Source organism: Alligator sinensis, unplaced genomic scaffold, assembly GCF_000455745.1.
Source record: "Alligator sinensis unplaced genomic scaffold, ASM45574v1 scaffold1059_1, whole genome shotgun sequence".
NCBI classification, from domain to species: Eukaryota; Metazoa; Chordata; order Crocodylia; family Alligatoridae; genus Alligator; species Alligator sinensis.
Genome location: NW_005842103.1, coordinates 719,644 through 732,958, shown reverse-complemented (window position 1 = coordinate 732,958; position 13,315 = coordinate 719,644). Strand labels below are relative to the sequence as shown.

General features: G+C 49.6%; 1 protein-coding gene across 2 annotated transcripts in view; it reads right to left on the bottom strand.

Annotated features, from left to right (window-relative positions):
- HTR2C (5-hydroxytryptamine receptor 2C) overlaps positions 1 to 12,685 on the bottom strand; it is a 391,327-nt gene extending 378,642 nt beyond the window's left edge. The window contains exon 1 of one of the 2 annotated variants that reach the window (XM_025205085.1): positions 12,622 to 12,685. The gene's annotated coding sequence lies outside the window, so the exon portion shown is untranslated. Of the gene's footprint in view, positions 1 to 12,535 lie in introns of both variants that reach the window. The other variant, XM_025205083.1, reaches the window with a different exon arrangement.
- Positions 12,686 to 13,315: the final 630 nt, after the last annotated feature.

Here is a 13,315-nt window from a genome sequence, read left to right as displayed (position 1 = left end):
CCAATCTGCATGGCTTCCCTGGCTACCTGGGCCCGCGCGCAGGGCCGGGTCTTCCCCCCCCTGCCCAGGTGACCAGAGCATCGCCTCCCAGGCGCCAGGCTTTTGTCTGCAGACAAGGAGCGAGATCCCCGCTGTGAGGGATTCAACACCCGCCTCTCAGGCTGGTGGAGACAGATCTCTGGAGAGGGGCACCGACGGGGGCATTTCTGCCACAGAGTTCATCACAAATGCATCAATGGTGCAATAAAAGCGACAGTAAATGAACTGGGAAGCATAGCGGCAGCTGTTAAATCGAAGCATTGCAGGGGAACGAACTTGGTTAAAAATGAATATTCCCTCCCAGTCCCCGGGTCTATCCAGTCTCTCAGTGGAGCTATCCGGTCTCTTTAATGGATGTTTGTCCCTGCGTAGGAGATGCGTTCACTGGTCAAAGCACTCTTCCTCTCCCTAGATGACATTTATGTGAATTAATCATGAGTTGTTTTTCCTAAATCTTCAATGGACGTACTGCAGAAGAGGACAAAGGGATTAGGGCTGTTTAGCGCTGTGTCTTGGTAGACCCCTCTGTTTTTAGAAGCAAACACGATGTGACAAACACGGATTCAAAATGTTGCTGAGCTTAAAAAATACCTATCTTCCTTCCTCACTGCTTCAGGTTTCTCTTCAGGAGAGCAGGAGTCAACCGGGGAACATTATTACAGCAATATCCTGAGAGCAGCTTTCATATGGAAAGCTAGAGCAGAGCTGCCATCCTCTGCGTTTGATGAACGACACATTGAAGTTTTCAGAGCACCTCAAAGCTGGCCTTGGCTCAGCCGTTCAATTGAACACCGCTAATTCACATCATTCTGAGCTGAACTCAACTGTGCCTTCCCAATCCAGCATGCATAACATCTGCCAACAGCAGTGAAAAGGAGATTTAAATGAATGCGGCTTCATGAAAATTATAGTGAAAAAAAAAAAAAAAAAAAATCAGCTTAAATGCAAGCTGCTTCCAGAAAAATATTGTTTAATTAAACAGGATCTAATGTTTTAATTCTTTTTTGGTGCTTTATTTTTTACCACTAATTACACCCAACTTGGACGCCCTGAAAAAGCATCTTGACTCTGTAAAGCGGATTCCAAAACTTAACGGGTTTTGTGAAAAAACTTCAGTTCGTTTCTATGGTAATGGAGAGCATCCTCATGGTCTGATCGCGATTACAGTTTCTGAAACCAAAGCGAAGGTATGCCTCCCCACCCGGCTCTACAGCTATTATCACAGGGAGACAGAGGATTAGCATTACTGGTATTCCCCCGAGCGAATACGTTCCTGTTGAAGACTGGAGAGGTGGTTTATTCACCAGCGGTGAATACGGCACTGGCACTCCAGCGACGCGGGACAGGCAGGACTGCAGCTGTGCAGCCTTTATGTGACCTGCGTGTCATGCTTCCTTCCCCGTCGCAAGGACTTGAGAGCATCGACGAACAGCTTTCCTGGGCGAGAACATGCTCCTCCTGCCTGCATGCACTGGCTGCCAGCCCGGGACCCAGAGCCGCTGCGCCGAGACATGGCCTACCCTTATTGCACTATATGCTGTGCCCCGGTGCTTTTCCATCTGGGTACCAGGCCTGTACGTCCCCAGTGAGCACGAGGGACCTGAGAAGGCGACAGCCCAAGGAGAGGTGGATGTGTGAGCTGAGGGCTGAAACCAGAACACAAAGCGATGGAAGGAGCGTTTACTTCTCTAGGAACTAGCATGTACCAGGCACGCTGGGTATTTCTCTCTCTCAGCTGCTGTCCGGTAATTTAATTGCATCTTCTGAGTCCTTTATATCCCACTAACCTTGATATGCAAGGGCTGCGCGTTTCTGGAGAGGATGGATATCGAAACATACTGGAATGGAGGCAAATTTATTTTTGGAATGAAAACTCATACTGGTTTTTATGTACATATCTACTATGTGATGAGACAGAGCTGAAATGATAAACCTCACCTCCCTATAAAGTCAAGATACACCTTAAAAACAGATCCCTATTCCCTATTTCGGGGACATGAATTCACTACCCACTTGCACATATAATGATACCTTAGAGAATCAAAGCAGCAGCTCGATGAGATCAGCGACACCATAATCCCCTCGTTTCATATCAAAAGCACAGTATGAGAGAAATAGCACATATGGAAATACAGACCTTGTTTCAATTTTTAAAAGTTGATTTCACAAATCTTGATAGAGCAAAATTACTTCCAAACCTAAAAGGTTTAAGAGTCCAGAAGAAAAGCTGCTTGATTTACAGAACAGGTCCAAAGTAGCAAGATTACTGTAAATTGCCTTAATCGCAAGAAAACTGACATTTATCATAGGTTGTTTAAGCTTATTTTTGACTCATCCTGATGGGTACAATCCGTTTTAACAAGACTCCTGGCAAACGGGCTATTTTAAAATATTTTTTTTACATTGAACTTTTCCATAAACTGGAGAGACAGTCATGTCGAGAGCGCTTCCCAAAAGTTTCCAGACTGAGCAACTGTCTCCAAATCTCCGGCCCTTCAGTGCAATGATTTCACCGCAACGGTCCAACGCTGGGATGCTGCGATGAGACGCTAAATGCCGGCACCCCCCGGGCAGTGGCTTCTGGCGCGGCTGGTTCTGAAGCGGGACGGGTGAAAAGCGAGCGCTCCCGCGATGCACGACAGCTAAGCTCGGCAAGAAGGTCGCGGAGAAGAGCAGGGCGTGAGCCAACCAAACTAAAGCTACCAGGAAGCACTGTGATGGCATCAAGTTTAATTTTCAATTCTCAGCCAAAAACCCCAGGTTTTGATTTTGCAAAGTCAGCATTTTCTATGGGCAATGTCAACCATTTTTGTCTGCTTTCATCAAAATATTCAATGGTCTAAACAAACAAACACTCGCTCTCTGCCCAGTTTGAATGCAGGCTTCCTGCCTGACTTCTTCATCCCTGTTCCTCCAGAATACAAACCATTCACTAAAGCTGTGCTTTGGTGGATGACTGTCAAACCTCTCAGAGCAATAAAGGAGGTAAGCGATCTATTTTTGAAACAAGAAGACAAAAATAGAATTTCTGAATGGAAAATCAGAGAGGCGATTCGGACGCTCTTATGGAATTTAATGTAATTAATGTTCAGGGATCAAAGGAGGAAAAAACTGATTGAATTCTACTGCTCTCGCGGTCCCTTTCCTCGGCTCCTGCAACGAGCTGCTCAGCCAGAGGGCAGAGTCCATTAGCAAAAGAAACCATCCTCAGCCTCCTGCAGAACATTTCTGAGGCCTCGGGAGTGACTTTAACTGGGTTCAACATAAAATGAAAAATATGTTACTGCCTCTTATCTTCTCTGCAAATAAGTAATGGTAATAGCTTCTAGAGAGAGCGTGCTGCAGTGCAACGCTACAGAACGGTCACGTTATGCTGGGCCAAGAGTAAATCATTTGCAATTCAAGCTGGTTGATTTAGGCCGAGACAGCCACTCGATAAAGGATTTCTTTTCCTGATTGATTACCAAGTTCACTGCACCCTCCGCTTGCGCTCTGCAGCGACGGGCAAGAGCCGGCCCCAGGTGTCGACGCTATTCACTCGCTAACCGATTAATAACCACATCTGGTTGACCCTTCACCCACGTGGGCTCTGCATAAAATCATTACCACCACCTCTGTGTGTCACCTTTAAAGCCCCCTAGGCCTTCGCCGTGCTGTAACTCTTCCCTTCCAGTGCAGGCAGAGGGCAGGCACGAAACCAGGGTTTTCTTCCCCATGCTTAATAATTTTTAAAAATCCAAGCAGTTTGCTAGACTGGGGGAGCAACTAATGTCATCCCGGCTGCAACAAGAGAGCCAGCCTCAGCAGCGAGAGCGCATGCAGTCTGCGAATGAGGAAGCCTATGGTACCAGGAAAAATCAACGTTATTTAAAGTTAGAACTGCCTTGTCCCCAGACTAGCAGATCTTCCCCCCAATGCACTAGGTGCCAGGGACCTTTTGTAGATTAGAGGCAGAGTTTGCCTTCAGCTGCCTGGTGCCAGCCACCAGGCCTTTATCCGGGCCACATGCAGTGGTGATGGGCATACGCAGCTATGGTGCAGTCAGAGACTGGTTAGCTCGCCCAGCTAATCGGCTGGGACCATAAAACAGCAAGTGGAAGAGTTTCTCCAGGTTTTCTCCAGAGTCAGGCGGTACAGCTGCTGTTGAACTCATGCCTTTCCTCAGCTGGATGCCCTGCACGCACACATTGATGTAGATCTAGACGGCACATCCAGACAACGCTTCTGCGCTGGCAGAGCAGGGAGGCGGCAGAGCAGACCTCGAGGGAAGCTGTAGCGTTTGTCACCGGACGTGCTCGAGCAGACGTCAGGGAAGCGTGGGCCGTGGCCAGGGATGATCCCGGTGTAGCGAGGCTTGCGTTTCTACTCTGGGTATTGCCCAGGCTTCTGGGCTTTGCTGGCTGGCACACGGGGCCGGAAGGAATTGCTGCTCCGTGTCGGGGGGTTTCACCTTTCTCAGAAGCACTTGGTGCGGTCTTTTCTTTTCTTTTTTTTAATTTGTATCCGAGGCCAAATTAGCCAAAACTAATTCTAAATCCAAGAGTCCAGAACCATAAGAGGCCCTATTACTGGCAAACATCCTCCACCCTGACCTGGAGCTTCAGATGTTTCCAAATCCTTTGGCGGGCATCCTATTTGCAGGCCCAAGCCCGGAGGCTTGGGGTTCGGATACCCCCGAGTTTTGCTTGCCCTCAGCCATACAGCCCTCGGAGCAAGCAAGGGAGGAGGCGCAAGGGATGTTGTCTGGGCTGGGCAATGCTCCCGCTGGAACGGCAACCCGTAGGTTGCTGGCTACAAGGTCTTGCCTCCTCCACTCAGGGTCAGGCCAATCCTCATATTTGGGGTCAGGGAGGAATTTTACCCCCGGTTCAGACAGGTATGGACTGGGGAGAGAGGTGTTGCCTTCCTCTGCAGCAGGGGTGTACCCTTTACCTGGATCTCTCGAGAGTATTTTAACCACCTTGAACAGCAGACCATTAGCCGCCATGGTCCCATCGATGAGCCATGGAAGAGATGATCCTCGAATCGAGGGACTGATGGCTACAGTTCCCCTGCTTCACCCGTGGCACGTCACGATGCTACGTCTTGTGGCTGTGACAGGGTAGCTTTTGCTAGCAGGCAAGACAGCGGATTTGTATAGGATGGCTCGGATAGGGATGATCCTGCCTTGGGAACGTCCCTTCCAGCCCTATTTTTCTAGGATTTCTGTGCGTCAAGTCCTCATCTGCAAAATGGGGACTTGAGGAAGACAGTCCTTTCTTTACCCTCAGCTGGTGCATGGCCTGTTCAGAGGGCCAGCCTCCGAGGACAGGGGCCGTCTCATACAGAAGCAGCACACGCGGGGGCGGGTGCCCTGTGCGGCAGGGTTTAGCACCGCATTACAAGATAAATCGGTGGTGGCATCACCAAAGAGCCAGACGCGGGGAATCCTGAATGAGTGCAGGCCAGTCGCTGTAGCTTAGTAAAAGTAAATCATGATAAGCTCTTAGAGACACGGGACAGGCATCGGCGGGCCTGGAAACCCGGTTTCTTCCATAAAGCACGTGACAAGAGGCACCAGTGGATTTTATTCTGCTTTATAATTAAGAGGCGAGGTGCTTGCTTCCCAGGCCTTCCCCCACCCCACTGCGTCCCACGTGTCCTCTAGCTGGATTCATCCTCCAGCATCTGAAACATTTATAAAGAAAAACAAACAAACGGGTTCCAGCAAATTTTGGAAAAAACAACCAAAAAAGAGGAGCCAGTTAATTAGCCACTCCAGAGTCTGTGTGGACCTCCTTAGCTCCATTTATATTTGACTAGAGTTGCAGCAGGATCGCTACAGAGTCGCTTAGGGCTTATTAGGGGCTTGCACAGCATGTAAGGTCTTGTAAATGGCCCTGGGGTGAAGCTACACCTATACAGGAGAGAGGCAAACAGCACAGAGACAATTCCCAGGTGACTGAAAAATAAGGCCCTGCCAGCAACTGAACGGGGGGGACTGTTCTCGTCTTTCCCACCTCGCCGCATCAACAGCAGCCTCGAACATCTCCCAGTTGTGACTTCTCCGTCCCCCCGCCGTGCTTCCTCAGCAACAAGAAGGATGAGCGGGCGCGTCACGCAGCGATGCTTTTAATGAGCATCTGCTTCTCATGTCTTTTATTGAAGTTTCAACTGCTAAAATGATGTTTAACCTGCCCATTTAAAAATTACTCAGCAGGTGTCTTATTTGTCAGGCAGCTGGAGTTTGTCTCTTTGGAAACAGCAAACAAACAAGTAGCCAAAACAACGATTTCTTAATTACGCGCTTTTGCTAATCATCCGTTTAATGTTAAAATAAAACATTCCTCCGACTGTTATGATGCAGAATTGGATGAAACAAAATTGCTACCGTTCAGCGCACATAACCACGCTTCATTTATCTCATCTGTCCCTATTCCGTGACTGTAAAGCATTCAGCTTTTTGTACCTGCCAGCACTCGTCAGACAGAGATTACGAGGGCTCAAGAGTTAGTAGAGGATTTCACAAGTAGTCTGGATGAAGGCAGGCTGGCCATCGATATTTAACTCAAATATAAACTGAGACGTGCACGTGACTCTCAGAGCTAACAAGGCAGCGTAATCAGGTCTTCCTACCTATTCCAGAACTGGTGCTGCTGAATTGGTGACAGATTAGGAAAGCATCCTATTTTTGGATGACTTGGGAAGCTGCTGAGGTTCAAACAAGACAGAGCGCGTGCGGAGAATAGTCTAGGTATCGTTTCCAGATTTCTGTTTGAGAGCTCTAAATTAAATGTTTGCCTTCTCTTTGTAGCAGCTGATTCACTATTCTCCCCCATGGATATTTTTAATTAAGCAAAGCCACATGTGTGCATATGCTCAGGATAATATTTTTTTTTAACGTGCGGGAAACGGCTGCGCGCTGTTAATATTCAAACACAGGGTAGCAGGAACGACAGACAACTCAGTACTGAGCACGCGGGCGCCCACCTGGCTTTCCAAACACCCAAGCCCCTCTTCCCAGAAAACGATGATGCTACAAACCTGCAGGCTTTCTGCAGAAACGGCAGATTACAAGGGCTGGCAGAACGCTACGCCCTCGAACCTCTGACGGTGCAGCGATGCTCCCAATGCCTTTCCTCGGCAGACAGTAGATACCAACCTGTCTTTCCAGTCTGACTTTCTAGTCTACCTAAACCACAATTTATTAAAAACCCCGTCCTCCAAATCACTGTCCTGCTCAACTCTAAAACTTGAGGGGAAGGGGGAACAATCCAGAGCAGAGCTTCTCTATTGTGCGCCCCAGCTCTGGAAGGTAAGGTCGAAGGGGAAAAACCAAGTGAGATCTGCTACGGTAGGTAGGCTGGACCCAGCACAGCTGTCTGAAAACAAGCCAACCCGAGCGCCATCCTACTCCCGGTTGGTGCTCCTGGAGTACAAAGTTTGTCAGGAGAAAATCCGCTTCTGTTGAAACCAGAAGTTTCCCGCAGAAAGGTCTAGCAGTGGAAGGAAGTCGAGTACCGTCCCTTCCTCTCTCTGGTGGAAAACGCTTTGCTTTTGAAATTGGCTTTTTGAATTTTTCTGTGGGATCATTTGGGGAGGGATCCCTCTCCCCGCACCTCCCCTTTTTTATGAGGTTTTTTTTCAGTGCACGGTACTGCAGTTTTCTTGCACCACTCGCTCCAGAGAAATTTCCCGTGATAAGTGGTTTCCCACCGTGCCGTGGAGCAAAAGTGGAATGAAAGGATCCTGGGAACCATTTGCAATCCTGGTTTAATGCAGGGGGTTAGACTCGATGATCTATTGAGGTCCCTTCCGACCCTAACATCTATGAATCTATGGTTTAACTTCAGAGACTTTAACCTGTTTATAATTGGGATGAACCTGATGCACACTTTGCTGTCTGAACAGCGCTCCTCCAGGACACCTGTATCACATTCACCAACCGCTCTGGTCATCTTAACTCTATGCCCAGAGCATCTGCTTTGTGCAACAGGCTTTCAGGAGCGCTCCCTGGCTATCACTCCTAAAAGCACGCTGGACTGGGAGCAGGCAGCATTTGTGGGAAGTCAGGCCTGGGTAGGTCTGTGCTGTATAATGGCCCAGGGGAAGGTGCTGGTGATGAGGTCTTTGCTAACAGACCCAGGACGGGCTGTAAGGACCACAGGACAGCACTCAATACTCTTGTGATGGATAGCAAAATCCAGGCAAACAGACCAAGCAGCAGCCACACGATCCAGCAGCTTTTGGCTGAGAAATACGGAGAACCTGGCAAGCAGCAGAGTCTAAGGCAACAGTTACACCATCCGCCTTCACTGGGCTTTAATTCTCTGAAATAACTAAAGAAAATGGGACTAGAGAGGTGATAATAACTGGATACGAGATGGGAATGACAAAATTACATTAATATCTAGATCGAGAGTCAACAGGACCCATTAAATACTCAGCCTTCGCTCTCCCATGTACTTGCACAACTGCGGCACCATTGTGTGCAGGAGCAGATGAGGCTACAGCATCGCAATCAAAGCTGAGCTACAAACACTGGTTTTCCAGAGGCATCCAATAATTCAGGTAGTTACAGTAAGGAAAAATGAACTTCAGTGAAATGCCTACTCAATGCACCGAGACAGACCCTCTGTCATCGGGCTGCTTTAAGGTAAAGGTCCCAAGCCCGGTCTCTCCTTGCGGTGAAACTACTGTCACAGGCGGTTTCCCCAAAGGAGCCTGCGAGATGAAACACCTTTATACCGCTTTGCAACTGCTGATCTACGCGCACAGCAGCTGAGTCAGAGTGTATGCCCCTACACCTCCTGCAAAGGCTGGCGTGAAGATCCAGCGATGAACGCCGCAGTCCACCGCCAAGCTGGAGGGATTCCCTTCCCCCTCGGCTAACGCCTCTCATACACAGCTCTTGTCGTAACCTAAAAGTCCTAAATCTCCTTGCCAACAAACACCCTTGTTCTGCTGCAGACAGGTAGCCTGAACACCTCAAGTATCAGAATAAATAACAAAAGAAAACACAGGGGTTTTTGCCGTTTCCTTCACAGATTTAATACCATTCTATCTCAACGTCCCCATTAAAATTAGCTCCGTGGTAGGAAATGAATAAATACTCGAACCAACGATTTTTGGATAGCAAATGGGTTAAATTTCCAAATTCCTCCTGAAAAACAACGCACTGCATTCAAAAACTTGGCTAAGTTTATCTCCTCCGTGCAGTTGGTTTAACAAGAGATCGCTTACAAAAATCTTGGCCTCTCACACATTCCCTGGACCATCACACCTACAAGGTCCCTCCAACGCTACCAAATTCCCCCCAGCACCTCCAGCCAGCTGCTGTGTGTCCGGATTGGGCCCCAGACCACCCTCATGCACCAATCCAGCATGTTATTTGGCCCGCAGGCCTCCCCTGGGTCCAGACACTTGGCAGCAGGGGAGCGGCAATTGCTGCTACCATTCCCCCACATTGAAGGGGGATGTTTTAAGGTGGTTGCTCCAGCTGAACTGATTTGTCTGCGCCCCAGAAAGGATCCTACTGATATGCATTGGTAAAGCCCAGGGAGCCAGAGAGACGGCAGAGTCCTAACAGAAATACAGGAGTCAGATATTAGAAGCAGGAGGATAACCACAACCAGCCTTCAGATGTCGGGACTGCTGGAATGAGAGATGATCGGGAAGGCTGCCCAGGACGCGGGCTGGTGGTTAGCATCATTTATTTTGATGCTTGGTTTAAAGTCTGGCAAATCCTATGCAGAGCACGACACAATAAGCTCTCAGCGGCACGAATCTCTGCTTGCGACATTAGTCCCCCGGTGATGTGCAGCTCTGGATCCTCTGGAACAGCAAGCAAGCAGAAGTGGCATTAGGTGGGCTGTGCAACGTTTATACCCTTCCCTTTCTCCTTGTCCAGATAACCACAGCGTTTCCCAATCCAGTCCTTTGTGAAAGCCCTGCGTGCAAAACATCCTGATGCCTTTTCTAGAGGAAGACTTCCTTCTGCGTCACCGCGCCGTTCACAAGCGGGGAATTAAGTTGGGACCTCAATAAAAAAGGTGCCTTTTTGAACTAGGACTCTTGAACAGAAAAGCAATAAAGATTAGCCATACTTGCCATTACCTTTGATGGACGTGCATATATGGAATTGGTTTCACACCAGTTCTTGGTGATCTGCTGTCCATATCCAAGACAGGCAACTATTTTCACCCGCTGAAATTTTCAGCGGAGGGTTTTACCTGAACCCAAAAACCAAAGCAGGTTCTCCAGAGACAAGCCTGCTCTGGAGAGGCTGGATCTTGCACCGCGACTGCTGGACATTGCGGCTAAGCAGCGCCCCAGCCTCCAGCACTGCTTGTGAGCACAGCAGAGCCCAGCATGCAATACGCTGGCGACTGGTACCGAGGATTAATGAACCAGCTTGCCTATTAATGGCACCGTCACACGCCACTAACTGACAGCGAGGGTTAATGAACGAGCTCCTGCATCACCGAGGACTTCCTAATATGACATAGCATTTCACAATTAAAGAAGGGGCGATTACCCCTGAAGACATCCGTAAATTGGCCGGGGACATTGGCATTCCAATTACAGCGGGCTCCACGGCACCCAGCAGCCTTTTAATTGTTCGCAGTCGGCTCACAAACAAATAGGCGCTGCAAGTGTTTACTTCCGCTCCTGTAACATTTACTTAGGGCCTTCCGTAACAGCTCCACCAACTGCAAGCAGGAATCAGTCCCAGGGCTTACTTCCACGGAGCAGGTGGCACAGGAGCTTTCCGATGTGATTGCTCACCGAGCAGGGCCACCCATCCCGAGGCCCGGAGGGAGTCAGACACGCTACGAGCCGAGTAATACGGGGCCATCCTGAGAGCTCCTGAGCTCTGTCAGCTTCCCTGAAGTCAAGGCAAGATTTTCATCATGTACATCATCACAGAGTTAGACTTGGCAGGACTTTTCCACCTGCTCCCCAAGCCGCACGCACGGGCTGGGGCTGGGGCTGGAGCCGAGAGCAGCATGCTGGAGAACGGATCCGTGGCCTGTGGTAGTGAAGCAGCCGGGCAGGGCAGTCCTGCGGGGACAGGTGCTAGCAGCGGTGCATCAGGACAGTTGACACCAACGTCCGCTTCGCCGGCTCCGTTACCAACAACTGCACGTGGATCTAAATCACCTGTAGGAAAAGTGGCAGCAAAGCAAGTGCATGGGGACTGTGTTTCCAAGTGGCTTTCGAGCTTCAATCAATGCAATCATCATTCCCAAGCATTTAGACTGGTGGCTCTCAACCTTTGCAGACTTGATGCACCTCTTGTCAGACTGGAGGGCCCCTCCATAACTGTTGTGAATTAGACAGCACCCCATTTCAGCAATGAATGTATTTATTACAGGGCTCACCTCCTTGCAGAGGAGCCAGGCAGGGAGAGCCTGAGCCTGAGCCTGCCCTTCACAGCTGACGCCTGGGCCCAGCTTTATCCGCGCCCCGGTAGAGAATCACCGACTTAGACGGACACCGCCCTGACTCGCGTGGCGAGATCCAGAGACATGCTGTGAGCCTAGGTGCCACTCTGCTACATATTGATGCAATGCTTCTCCATCACACGTTTGGACTGAAAAATCTTTGGGACCAGGCTTTAGGTTTCATTTGTGCAGTGCCAAGAAAACAGTAGCTCAGGTTCCTACTGCAATCACACCAAGCGCACTCCATCATTCAAGGGCTTGTCTTTAAAAGAAGCTGTCTCTTCATGCATCTGGAACAGGCAATCTTTCATTTTAGCTCAAGGGCCTGAAAGCGGCACAGTGATCAGTCAGTACAGTTGGGAGTCGTCGCAGCCAGTCGATGGAGCCAGGGACCGTCTACACAAGGGGAAGCACGCAGGTTGCTATTGTGCTTAGCTCCATGCTGGACCCTTGTGGCAGTATTGCTTTTCCTGTACATTTACTAATGGCTGATTTCCTTTAACCCAGATGAAGTTTGTTAGGCATGGTTAATTCTGGGTTTTAAAATACATTTCAGTGCAATTTCATTGCCCTCACTGTTAGCAGTGGTATGATTAAAAACACAAGTTTCCAGTACAAACCCCATCGGGCACACAGTAATGTATTCTGGATGTTGAATCCAACCCACACTCCAGCCAGAAGAATAATTTTCTCTTAGGTTTTATCAGACTACACTTATAATTAACTTTTCATGTTAAGAATAGCTCACCGCAAGATACTCTCTTCACATATGAAGGAGGGCAGCCAGAGCACTGCTTCTGTGAAGCTACAGACTGTGGTAACTTTGACATTTAAAATTCAGCTTGCTCCAATATCATCTCAAAAATTATTTCCCTGAAGTCACACCACTTATATGCCCTTATTCGCCATTATATACAGGCAAGCTCATTTCTCTTGGAAAAGAGCAGGGCCCAGCTCCAGGAAGGGCTGAAGCACACTGCTACCACAAGCAAATTTGCTTTCCTCCCTCCTCTCCTGCCTCAGAGGGCAACCAGAGCCTGGACGTTTTCAGAGCATACCACACGACCCACCTGTGATAGTGATGCACAATTACCCTTGCAGGGGGTCCCGGGGACCAGGACATAATGGTTTGGTGAAATTCAAGAATGATGCAGACCTTTTCCTCCGCATTGCTACCGGATGCTGCACGGGGTCCTGGGCGCAGGGTAGTGCAGGGGTTTATTGGCGGCGCTGCTTGGGGTCCTGTGCTGCAGGTGTGGGGATTTATTGGCAGCACTGCATGGGGTCCTAGGTCCAGGTGTGGGGCGGTGCAGGGGTTTATTGCCTGCAGCTGCATACATCAGGCCCTTGCTCAGAGCTGGTTTGGGATCATGCAAACACCAGCAACTTCTCCTGCTTTGTGCAGTGCAGCTACAGTGCTTTGGAGCCCTCGGATGCCAGGGGATCCTCTGTGGCTTGTTTGCTGCAGGCCACACTGAGCCTTTGGGAGAGGGTGGGATGCGACTCTGAACTCAAGGGAAGACCCACTTACCTGGGAGCAGCTCTCAGTCTCAAGGGGGTCTCTGGGCTGCAGCGGGAACCAGGGCTGCTTCTGGCTGTACTCTGCTCTGGCTTGGTGCAGCACAGGAAGGGCTTGTAGCCCCCCAGACCCCAGGTACAGGTCAGCCCAGCTGTGCTCCCTTCGAGGGGGAGGCAGTTCTTCCAGGAGTCCCGTACCCTAGAGTGAGTCTCCCACCATCAGCCAAACTGAATTTGGGCAGCCTTGCACAAAGGGGCTTGGGGCTGAGCGCTGGGCTTACTCTTCAGTTCTTGGGCTGACCCTAAACGACAGGCTGGGCCCTCACGTAGCT